Genomic DNA, 14,055 nt, shown 5'->3' with positions numbered 1-14,055 from the left:
CGAAGCGAAAATAAAAATACGATGAAATGTTTCCAGTTTGTTTCCAGTTTGTTTCCAAAATGTTTCAGGTATTTCGATCCCTCTCGCGCCCGTAGAAAACACTTTTGAAAAAATGGAAGAATCTATAGTTGTCATTGGCTGGTTTGCAGTGGCGAGCGGTGAGTTTTTAAATTGGTTAGCTATGAAAATTCTCATAAAATGTCCATAGCGGTAGTAAGGCATATAAAAAACAAGTCTATTTTATATTAAATAACAATACATAATATAATATTATGAAACATGCACGGTTTTTCAGGGCCAGACCGGGAAACTTCAGAGGAACATTCCTCGTAGTAAGCTTTAAAAAAATCCGAATATATTTTTTCAAAATAGTCATTAAAAAAATAGTAATCTCTAAATGTAGTAAATCCTTAATTTCTTGGACAAGCTGACCCTCCACAAACCCCTACCCCTCTCCTACCCAGCCACTTCCCTTGTCCGCGTCTGGTGCGTATCACTCGTTGGTCTAATACATTTTTATCGCTTTTTTTTATCGGGGAAGGGTAGGGGTTTGCGGAAGGTTTACTCCATTTTGAGAAAAAAAATTAATTAGGATTTATTTTTTTATTTTTATTAAAGCTTATTATAAGGAATGTTCCTCTGAAGTTTCCCGGTCTGGCCCTGAAAAACCTTGCATGTTTCATAATATTATATTATGTATTGTTTCTGACCGGTTTTTAAATAAATATAAATATGTTAGATGCACAAGAAATTTAATTAGAATTAATATTGCTAATATAATTATGACTGCTAATTGATATATATACTAAAAACATTCGGCCTTTGTTAGAAAAATGTGTCCGTTAAGAAATAAACACTTCAAATAAGACTCTTTTAATATAGATTGGCCGTAGTATGTGTCAAGGCTACTATCAAATTTCTTATAGGAACACAAGTATGTAGTTAAAGTTTAAATATGATTTAATGTTATGTACCATTTATCGGATAATTTATAATCAATTTTATATCGAAACCGAATTCAACAAGTTACAAGTAAGCATATAAATTTATAAAGGTACACACACGGTGTTTTACTTCTAATGAGATACCAAAAAATATTATCATAGCACGTACATAAGTATGCACCACGAGCGTGCGGGGAAGTTTTCTTTCGATTAGGGAAGTAGTTATTTGGTACTAGCACATACATAGGTAAATTTTGTGCCTACTAATAACACAGAAATTCAAATTAATTGCTTTGAAATAAACTATAAAGCAATTTTATGCCATAATTTCAGAATAAAAGAGTTATACATCATAGTTTAATATTATAATGCCATCGCATCAACCGATTTAAGTGCTAAATTTGTTATAAAACCGTCACAATTTTCAGAAAATGAACCTGGATGTGTTTGTTAGAGTTGGTTCCAAAGATAAAAAATATATTTATTTTTGTGCATGCGCAGACTTGTAAAATTCTACACAGAGAGCCCGTCTTAAAGAAACTAAAGCCTTATCAATCCAGAATAAGACAAAAGCGCAGTGTATTTTAGTTCGCGCATCTCAGATGGCTTCGATGAAAACAACAAACCAATAACAAATGATATATTTCTGTATTTAAAGGATTAGTAAACTTATAGCTGATTTTATTAAATAAAAAGAAAATAAATACTGATTGTTTAGAGGTTCAAATTTTTAGGGAAGCATTAGTTCCATCCAATATATGGACGGGCCGGGCCACGCATGGTATGCACATAAAAAATGGAATGGCTTAATTTATTTTATAGTTCAATTGGATTGGTATCAACAGTTTAAAAAATCCGTGTAAATTGGTATGGTAAATATATAAGCAGTTAGCAACATTGCATTTGGCATACTTATATTACAACAGAAATGTAGAACAATTTTGAAAAACAAATATTGAAGCAGATGTATTTAAAGGGTTCATGACCTGTCATTGGCTGGTTCAAGTGGCCACTTTACACACTGTGTATCATTCACCATTCTGCCTAAGACGATAGAATTGAAGAAATTTGAGTGTTCAAATATATGCAAAAATGATCGTGATACATAATGATTGGAATTGGAACCAGGGCAAGTACTTTAAGAACCATTAAGATCTGATAAGGGATGATAAAGTAAATGGGTACTAACAGAGAATCATATATTTCTCGGTTCTGAGGTTATAATATATAGTACATTAAAAAAAATCAACTTTCGTTTATGTTTTCTTTTTCCTTCTCTTTTTTATACTTTCATAATTAACATTAGATTTAATTGCTTTTTAATATGGAAACTTCACTGGTCCATTAGAATTAAGTCCAATTGTGTAAAATATTAAACTTTGTAACTGTACTGTATGTTTCCTGAATAAAAGAAAATAAAAAATAAAAAAAAAATATTAGGCCATTTCCATCACAAAAAAATAAAACAAAATTTTAAGTTCAATAATTATTTGTCAAAATGCACTAAATGTGTTGCCACAAGAACGTAAGATTCTCACTCCATACATCCACATCCACAAACACAAAATAATACTTGACATAAAGACTTGATTTTTTACTTCCATGTTTATAAGGTTTAGGTGAACACTGTTAAAAGTATAAAATAGGATTCTATTCTTTAAAATTTATATTTGAAGCTCTGACTTTTTGGTTATTCATTATTATAAATAAATATAAAACAACTCTGTTTTTAACCATTTGATACAATATTTAGTAAACACTAATAAAAATAAAATAGGATAAGATTTATTCATAAAGAAGAAACTTTTTCATGCCATGTGTTCTCCTTGTACTGACATATGGATGTAAAACTTTTGTGTTCACGAAAAAAAAATACACACATTTACAGTGACACAAAGAGCCTTATGCAAAGGAGGATGCTGGGTATTTCGTTATTTCGTTGAGACGGAAGAACCAACACATAGATAAGAGATCAAAGGTCACCGATGTGGTCCATAAGGTTGCCAACCCGAAATGAAGCTGGGCAGATTATAGAGCCAAAACCACAGACTCTAGATTGACTAAAAAAGAATCCTTAGTATGTGATGACAAGTCCATTGTTTTTTTAAAAATTACAACTTAAAAAAGTTGAAACTAAATTGATTTCTTTATGTATAATATATATAATCACTCTGTAAAGCGCCTTTGAGGTATTATATTACGAAATGGCCCTATATAATTCGTCCATAATAATAATAATAAAAAGTCCTGGAATGGCGACCCAGAACAGGCAGAAAAAATGCCGGCTGGCCTCAGACATGGTGGTCTGATGACATAAGACGGGTTGCAGGAAGTGGTTGGATGCAGTTGGCTATAGGGAAACGTGGAAACTTAAGCGGGAGGCCTATATTCACCATTGGACAAGAAATGATTGACGCAGATTAATAAGTTAATTATACCTGATACAAAAGCTCGTGTAGCTTTAAAACCGGTCGGTAGAAAAAAAAGTGGTTAAATATAAAATAGTTTTATGTTTATTTGATTAGGATTGAATTCGTTTGTAAATATTTTTTTTTGAATTTTTTTTATTAAATCATACAGTTTTTTTTGTACTCTCAGGAGTTACAAAAAACTCATTTTGGGACAGAATAATATTTACATAAAGGTATGTCAATAATACTATTATAGTAACAAGTAATAATACGTACATAAAACTGAAATAAGAAAGCAAGCAAGTATATAATACAAAGAAATTAGAACAATTCATAATAAAAATTAATATGAAATATTTACATATTGTAAGAAAAACATATGCGAGGAAAAAGAAGAACTTAAAACTGAATTTCACTTTCCACACACCTCCTCAAGTAGTAATTTTTTAAATAAATACAGGCATTTTTTGGCGTTCTATAGGACTCCGGTAGCCTGTTGTACTCACTACAAGAAGGTACAGCAGAGACCTAAAACCATACCTTGTCGTGCGTGATCCAGGTACGTGAATATTTTGACTCTGTCGCTTATTATACTGGTGGACGTCACGATTGAAGGTATAGCCAATATTAGGGAGAGAGTCTTTATTTACACCTTGAAGCACCGTTTTTGCAATCTCGTAATACGGTATGACCAAAAATGGGAGAATGTCAGTAAGTTTGTAAATGTCTTTGACATGCGTTTCCATTAAACCCTGATAAAGAAAGGAGTACGCAGTTGCTCGGAAACTGGTCAGTAATTATATAAATAATGAGTGGTTAAAAAAAAAACTCTGGGCCCTTTCTGACAGAAACGCAACAATTTTATTTAACTTCAAACTTTGAAAACATTTTTTTGCGCAACTGGTCCCGTATTCGGCGATTAAGCGTTATTTTTTAACGTTGACATTTACAAAAACCTCGTTTTACAAATCTGTCAGTTTTGTGAATCCAAAGGTAATCTGTCATATTGGTTTGTTTATAACAATTACGTAAGTTGTCAAGTTTCAAATTAATGTAAAGGTTATGCAGATAACCGTGAACAGAGTGCATTCGTTGCTCTTGCATTTGAAAGTCACGGTCATTGAAGAATTTAAAAAATAATTGTTAGCATGAAACTTATTATTAAATTAACAAATTACAACAGGGATGGAGAACATTTTAGAGAAGGGAATATATGAAAGTCTAGGCATTTACAGGACTTATGACCTGTCATTGGCTGGTTTAAGTGGCCACTTTACACACCGTGTAACATTCACCATTTTGACTATGTTTGAAAATCCATATTTCTTTAATTTTTCCATCAGTTGATTTTAGTGAAATTAAAGAGCTGAAATCTGTATTGTTGTGAAGAGATTCATCTGATCGAAATATTTAACATACTATGCATTTTTCAATTTTAAAACTTCTTCTTCTAATTTTTTACTTATTTATAAATGCCCGAAAGACATTATTTGATACATCATATCGAACGAAAATATATTTACATATACAAATATAAATATAACATTATCTAAGTTCAGAATTTATTTATTTTTAGAATACAGGATTTGACAATGGCAATATATAAAAACTATCAAAATTATACCTTTGTTTAATTGCAAACCAATGATCGCTAATAAATGATGAATTTAATGACTGAGTATCTAAACAATTTTATTAAGTTGATTACTAAATGTGGGACACAAAAATTTACAAAACGTAAAAGTTCAGAGCAAAATCATCAGTATCAAAAAAATCCCGTCAGCTGAAAAATGTGTCAGTGAATGAAGTAATAACATTTATTTAGTCTGGTTAATGTATAAACTGCCATCTTTGGCGCTTTTTTGTTTATGCGTACCGTATACTTAAATAAAATATTGATTTAAATACTCGTTTTTTAGGTAGGCATTTTAGGCACCCTGAACAGACATTCCCTCATTTTGGAATGAGAACTCTAGGTGCGTATCACTTCGTTGGTCAAATACGTTTTAAATAAATAAATAAAAAAATAAATAAAAATAAAAAAACTAAAAAATCAAAAAAATTTAAAAGCGCATCATAAAAAACGTTAATCTGAAGATTCGCGGTATGACCCTGAAAAACCCTGTATAGGTGTATTTACTTTTATTTTATATCCTTGAACGTGGATTTTATCTTCATATAATGAAAGATAGAGATACATGGAGATTGGCGTACCAATGCAGTGCCCTATGCACCGTTAGATGCGGATAAAGTAATTATGTCGTAAAGTAATAAAAACCAATAAAAAATAAACCTGTTTTTTTAGTTGATCTCACTAACCCTGAAATATTTTTCCAGTTAAACATATTTTTTAAAATTTGATTTATTTTAGAAAAAATATATTAAGCTATAATTTGACCATTTCAACTGATGCCTTCGAGACATAAATTAATTCGCACTATATTATATATTCCATAGTTCGGGCGTGTTATTTGAAACAGGCATTCGATGTTTGATATTTGAAATACTAAAATTCTAAATAAACGATTCTTGTTTTATGAACAGAGCCTTGCGGGCGTAGGTTAGCAATGGTAATGATTGCTATTTGTACTTGTATTAAATTCGCATGAATATATTAGCATGCGAATTTAAAGCAAATAATGTTAAATGTTATTTTTATGTTGAATTTATATATTTAAACATCTGTCAGCCCGTTGGTGTAGGGGTCAGCGCGTTTGCCTACGTTGCAAGAGGTCTCAGGTTCGATTTTCGGCATGGTTGACACGAAATATTTATTATAAAATGTATTTTTACTCTAGAATATTTTATAGTCCGTGGACTGGCACTTGAAGCCTAATACTGATCATCTTACCTTAATGTCACAGAAAATTGATCAAGAAACGCTACGATTGGTGTACCTATGTACCATTTAGTGCTGAAAGAGAATGATGATGATATATGTTTATTTCGTATACATTTATTATATTAAGGGATATGGTGCGTACAAGGATTCATCTTTATCGTGTCTCTTACTTACTCACCCTTTGCAGTCACCTAGTATTCAGAACAGTAGATAATGAAAATTGATTAAAATTCTAATTATTTTGACAATCATAAATCGGAGTTTGTTAACATCAAAATCCAAAATATTTTAGTTAAACGATTTTACGACGTTTAATGTCTTCCGTTGTATAAAATAATAGAAACCTTTTACTATCGTGAAATTTCTCACTGTCAAATTGAAAAAAAAGGAAAAAAAGGAAATTAATTTAAAATTAAACTTGCTAATGCTAATTCATCTTGCGTAGGTAGGTTACACAAACAAGGCCGCCAAAATAGTCTCGCTAATTTCCACACTGAGAAACACTCGTTTATCAAAAGTCGCGGATAATCTATTCCGTGTACAGGTTCAAGTTTTGGCCGGAGACCCACGCTTCTAGATCGAGAATCGAATAATTATTATCGCGTTTGTTTTGAATTTGAAGGCGGTGGGCGGTAATAGGTTCGCGAGGTTCTGCGCAGTGCGCAGTTTCCTTGGCGGGCGGCCGCGTCGCGCAGGTTGCGTTTGTTTCTTTACCGATTTTGGCCGCATCTGTCAGTTGTGGCGATCGAGTTCTTAGTGATAATCGAACCTCCGATCCGACGCGCGCTCCCGCGCACTTCGTGTCGTTCTATTCGTCGTCCGCGCACGCGACAGATTACAAAGTTTCCCCCCCGATCACATATCCTAAATAAGAATCCCAAATGTTGATGTTATTTTGTTGACACCGAGTGCACAACATACAAACAACATTAGCGGTGTTAATTCAAATCAATTTGTTTCAGTGCCCAGTGAAATTGTTTATGATAAAGTTTTGTGCATAGTTTTGTGAATAAAAAGTTTATTATTACCTGTTAATCTGTTTATGGTAAGTACATATTACATTTATTTGGAAAACGTTATATTTTATCCGAACATGTCAGTTTCCTTTACAAATAACACTTTTTTAAAAAAAAACTCTGTTATTTGATCTTATTATGTACAATATAAACATTCAAATTCTAGTTGTTATATTATATAAATAAAATTAAAAACGGAAACTGTTTGTAAATAGCTGCAGATACGTTGCGTTCAAATCTTTAATGTCCTTTGTTTATGTGTGCGTGACATAAAGTTTTCATTTATATGTTTGCTCGGTTCACCGACAGGCACTGACACATTAACATAGACCATTAAACATTCAAATGCATTGTACGTTATTTGGAAAATGGAACAAATCACCAAATTTCATAAAACAATTGTTTTCCCTTATAATCGATTCAATAAAGAAAAGAAACATTTGAAATACAGGACATATTATTTAAACTAAGTATTATTGTGTCCATTAAGAAATTATTGTTACATTAACGTCTAATTGACATCTTCAGCTAGCAGCTATTTAAACTCCAACAATCTTCTTTTTAATTAAATAACCACAATATTAGTGCTTCAAATATGAAATTTATATTTAGATCTTATTTTTAGTCAATGAAACCACTTATTTGTCTTAAAACGTCAACCTTACGTATTTCTCTATTGAAAAATAAGTTACAGTATACTAATTTGCTTAAATTTATTTTATAATCACGTGTACGCGATAGCCAGAGATCTATTGAAAAACATATTTACGTATGTATGAAAGTGTTGTAAACTCAAACTGAGGTAGGTACGTATTATTCTAATGTTATGTAAATATCCTTGTCATTGGATTTATTAAATAATTTCGATACCTACTTAATATTAATAAAATGTAACAATGATAAACTAACGCACCAACGCTCAACGTAATATACGCGAACAGAAGTATGATTGGTTAAGCTTTTGTTTGACATAATATCGGAAGTCAAAAATACAATACGGATACTTGTAAAAAACGTGCCAACCCATTTTGCACTTTATTTAAATGTACAATACAGCGCTACTGTCAATTACAATGTACATCAATTAAATAATAAAGTAACTACAAAAACATGTAAAAAAAAGCACAATAGATTATTTTTATTATTTTGTTTATATAAATTGTAGAAATTTATAGGTTATTCATATTAAAATAATAAAAACATCATTTAGATTAAAAACCTTTATAACAACACAACTACGCATATTACACACTTACATTCTTTTAAAAAGTATTTATAATATTGTCATAGGCTGTGTATCTAAATTATTTTTTATTTATTCAATAAATTCTTTCGTTTTCGATTTGTCACACATATTTCAATTCGGTTACAAATCTTTTTATTTATTTAATAGATATGGTTTTTATTCATCTTTTATAAATTATTATTAAATTTAGAATACATGTTATGATCATAATCATTCCCCCTTCCGCTCCCAGGGGTGCATATGGCAGTGCATTGGTAAACCAAATGTGGCGTAGTTCGATCATTACACAAAGGTAAGGTGATCAGTTTTACGCTACAGGTGCCAGTCCGGAAAAAATGAAATGTTCCAGTACACAAAACCTTTAAAATCAGTATTATACTTTCGCTCTGCTAGACATCGAACCCAGGGACTTCAATAATAGTAGACGTATACGCTTAATACACCTTCAAATAAGTTAACAATTTTTCATAATAAGTAAACTAAAAATGACCGCCCAAGACTATCGCCCTTGTAACAATCTAATATTGATAGGTATTTCAACAGGATGGATATTGTTTTATGATTAAAAAGGGAATATAGAAGTCAAGGCAAAATTGAGGCTCAAAATATTGTAAGTTTGATATTGAATTCATTAAAAACATTGCATGCATAATAGTTCTAACAGTCTTGTCAATATTATGATAGGAAACATTATTAATTCATTAGAATTATTTTAAGTAACTAATTTTATCGAATTATTTACTTGTGTTCATTCATTTTTCAGAAGAAATTCAGTGATAAAATATTAATGAGGATCTAAGCAATAAAAAAAAACAGTGTTTATAAATAATTTATTAATGAAAGTTTTTTTTTTTTTGTAATTGTAGAGTGTAGGTATATTTATAAATACTTATTAGATTATGGCTTACCCTTTCGTTAACATTATCAAAGCATCCTCTCAATAAGGAAGTTATAGAATACTCCGCCTGTGACGATTCAAGTTTTCTCGATTGGTGGGTTGACTTCCCGGTAACCGGAAATGTATCACAACACTCTGTCATTAGTTGATTTCGGAGAACTAGTGACGTCGTTCAAAGTGGTTCATTTTTATCAAGATCATTTTTACGAATTTTTTCGTAGATTTTAGAAAAACATTCGCCGTACAATTAAATGCTCTAATTTTTAACGCGCGTAAGAAAACATTTTTTATATCTAATTTCCCGTTGAACTGAACTTACTCATTCTCATCTAAGCGAGCGTTTATACTGCTTCTCTGTTTGACACGTCTGAAGAAACATTTCCTTTCTCTTCCTTTTCTCCTTTTTTCTTTTAAAGACTAGCAACGAAAAATCCATTTACATACATTTGCTAGTTTATCTATTTTTCGTTTATTAACAAATTATTGATACTTTTAAAAAAGCAGTATTTATTTTATTGACTAGTAGAAGAAAGAAATGGTGCATTCGCGCAACATGCTTGAGGTCCCGGGTTTGATTTCTGGGAAGGTCGACTTAAAATATTTACGAAAGGTGGTTGTACATTGTAAATAAATAATAAATAAAAGCATACTGCAAATAAATCAAGTTTTCGTAATATCAGCATATGTTAATTTGGTTTTTCTTTTCTTTTCTTTTCATGGTCATGTCATACCATATTTATTTGCTATAAACTTTTTAATAATTAAAAAAAGAATGGCTCACGCTCAGACGCAGAAGTCTTTGTGGGTATTTTTTGATGTATTTTAATTTTAAGATTAAATAAATTAAAGTATTTTTCTAAATTGTATTTTTGTAATTATATTTCCATGTTAATAATATATGTATGGAAAAATAAACAAATAAATAGATAAAAAAAATAATAAATCGATTCAGATGGAAGCATGATGATCATGAAGAAAGAAAAGTTCGAATCAATGAACGCAAAGTGAAAATAAATAAATGGGCACATACTTAGTTACGCACAAATACTGTCGATTCTACTTGCTTTGCTCATGTACAAAACACATAATAATTTGATGGTGTCATCAGGTAGAAGAAGTGATGACACCATACTTACCGTTTATTTTATAAATCTTCATGAATGTGTAAATGTGTAAGTGCAGAAACCGGTTGGCCATATCGATGGCCAACGCAACTACCTATAAATTTATCGAGTTCTTGGTGTAGATGCTACATACATAATTATCATAATCAGAAATCCATAACGCTCAAATATAAATATTCCTGCGCACGTTTATATGTTTCTACTGGATTTAGAAAAATACTTACGTACACATTTAAATAAAACCATCAATTCACTTTTCATTCGGTTGCAGAAATATTTACGTAATTTTCGACATGAAACTGAGTTAATAGCCATTAATACGAACGAAAAATCTAATGAAAAGAAACACAAAAAACACAACAAACCATCACGCCGTTTCTCCGTAAGGGTAGGCAGAGAGGATAAAATGCCACATATTTGCATACAGATATCGCTTCCTCTACATTCATACATCTTCTCATGCACGCGCGCCGATTATTCCGACTTTTAAAATATCTATCACGTGTCTTTCTCGGTTTTCCTCTATTTCTGCATTTATCACCATTTGCATCGTAAATATTTTTGGCCGTTCTTTCGCTGTCCGCTCTACATGTCCAAACCATAAAAAAGTATATTTTTAATAAAGCTAATGAATTATTCACACAATTTTATATTTCAACCAATATGGAAAACTATGTTTTATCAGAAAATGATGACCTATCATTAAATTAAACGAATTCACCATTCTGACCATGTATGCACATTTATCTTTTTTAAATTCTTCTACAGATAATTTTAGTGAAATAATCTGAAATCATTATTAATCATTTATCAAGTTCTCAAGCTCTATTAAAACCTCAGAGTAATAATGCACAATCTAGTTAAAACACTTGTAAATCTAGAAAAACTTGATAAGATACATCCTGTACTTGTGTACAAAAAATTAGATAAGCTTAAGAATATTTTTCAATATTATTTGAAAAGTCTTCTGGATTAAGTTGATTAGTCTATTTTTAAAACAAACGCAAACTGTCTTGAATATGACATCTCACAGTAAACATAAAATTGTTTAGTTTTAGAAATAAATCAGCGAAAAAGATGGTTTTACTTATTACAAAAAGGTATTTATTTTTCTTGAGTAAAATGAAAATAAAATTATTATATTTAAAAAAAATCTAAATGCTACTGTTTATCAGTAATTGTTCCAAAATAAAATAAAATGTAAGCCAGATTATGTTAAATTGATAAAAAAAAAAAAAACAACATTATGTTCATATACCATACATTATGTTCCTACTTTTATGCAGTATTTGATCTGTACTTATGTACATCTAAAGCATAATGACATTAGTTAAAAAAGTTTATTAGATAAGGTACTACCTACATATTTACTTATTATACCATTAAACACTTAAATTTTAATTTTATAGCTTTCACGTAAAAGCCCTATGGGCGTATAAAGATAATAAATAAATAAATACACATTTATATTTATGATTTGGACATGTTTGACGACTCAGCTTTTCGCTACAAACATAAGCAGAGTTTCATTGATATTAATGATGAAATTTAATAAGTTAATCATTTTTAACCTTTTTAAATATTGAACTAAGTAATATACTTGCATAACACACATAACACATACACGACATTCAACATATCTCACTCCACACACCATACTCTCACCCTACACACAAAAAACAATTACAACGCAATCGTAAATAATATCTGTATTCTCATTGCATCTTGTTGTCCTTGTTAGAATTTTTTTTTATATATTGTGCCGTGGACGTAATTGGGGCTGTAATAATTTAATGTTTTTGTAATAAATTTTAAATATTATGATAACATAACACAGTGTGCACAACATTGACTATAAATTTATTATGTAGGTACTATAAAGGTTTTTTTTAACGTTTTCGATAAAAGTTTACTATCCAATCCATACACATAATATGTATCTAATGGATTTTATGACTTTCGATACAAAATAACCAGTTTGTTAGTTAAGAAATAAAAGAGCAATTAAACATTATTTATATTTTACTATAAAATAAAAAAGATTATTTCCTCTTCTTTTTCATTATCGAAAATCAATAAACACAAGTGTGTATATGAATAATAGGTTGATATCTATTTAAAGACTCAAATGGACAATATGCAAGTTAGTTTACAATTCTGAAAATAAAATTGGCGCAATCTAGGCGTATCTATTACTTTATGAATCGAATAAACTTCTTATTATTGAATTTTTGTAGTATTATTTTTAAGAATAATACCTATTAATAAATTAAAAATGATAATAACCAGACTAATTATCTGGATTTTAATCTTATAAGTTTTATGGCGGTTTGCAAAAAAATGTAAGTTGCGTAAAATACTAGATTATTTTCAATGTCTGCCTAGTCATGGGCCAGTTGAACAAAAAAAATGAAAATGAATAAATCAATTAAAATTTGTTAATATGTGTTGCATTTTCATCAAAAGGAAAAAATAGGTCCTTCTATCTTACTTTTTTCACGCAAGTCATTTAAGTTATTTTGATAAAAATGTAAGAATTACAGTTAACTAACAGTTTTACCTATTTTTACTTATTTATATAAATATAATCACAATAATAAGTTACATGGTATACAATAATTTATTTGATTGAAAATCATGTTATTTAGTCAGTTTATAGGCTAATATTGTCGGTAGTAATAACTTTGTCCATGCAACAATGTTGGTAAAACTAACTTTGAACTGCTCTACTCAAACGTAGTCATTTTGCAGAACAGACATTGTTAATAGGGGCCATCGATATTATTATATCAATGCAAATGATATACTTGATAAAACATTATATCCTGTACTTGCATACAAAAATTTAGGTATATTTAAAAATAATCGCCTTATAATATTAATACTAAAAAGACAAACTATTGTACAATTGTTTAATAATAACGTATTTATCAATAACAAATTTCAGTGATTTTTTTTGTTTTTTTATTTGTCAATAGATTATCAAACTAAGTAAAAAATATAAATTATTTTTGTGTATCGTATTATCATCGCTACGATTTTTCAAAGTTTTTGAAATTTTTAATTACCCTCGGAACGTCACTAGCTCTCTTCGGAAAGTAGTCCTGATTAGTAAGTTGGCTTCCCGGAAACCGGAAATCTATCGCAACACTCTATTGTTGGTTGATTTAGAAGAACTTGTGACGCCACTTAAAGTAGTTATTTTTTTTCATACATTTTGGTTTCAAACTTCGCCGTGCATTAAAATGCTCTAATTTTGACCGGGTGTAAGAAAATATTTTTTATATCTAATTTCCCGAAAACTGAACTATATATTCTGCAATATCATGAATAAATGCGTTATTTCGAACAAATTAGTTCTAAGTAAAAAAAGACGATTAATTGTATTAAGCTCATTTTTTCACATCGCGTGTCCATTAATGTTTAAAAATCTCGTTCAAAATATATTTACGAGTTTACCGCCAAGCGCAGGTAGGATTATATCGTGACCTTGACCACATGCCCCACCACAAATGACCCCCAGAGGACATCTGAGATCTCAGTTTTTATTAGAATTTTTATGCTACCTAACAAA

Source organism: Micrasema longulum, unplaced genomic scaffold (assembly GCF_059751315.1).
Source record: "Micrasema longulum isolate JH-2025_06_02 unplaced genomic scaffold, ASM5975131v1 h1tg000741l, whole genome shotgun sequence".
NCBI classification, from domain to species: domain Eukaryota; kingdom Metazoa; phylum Arthropoda; class Insecta; order Trichoptera; family Brachycentridae; genus Micrasema; species Micrasema longulum.
This window is presented reverse-complemented; position numbering follows the sequence as displayed.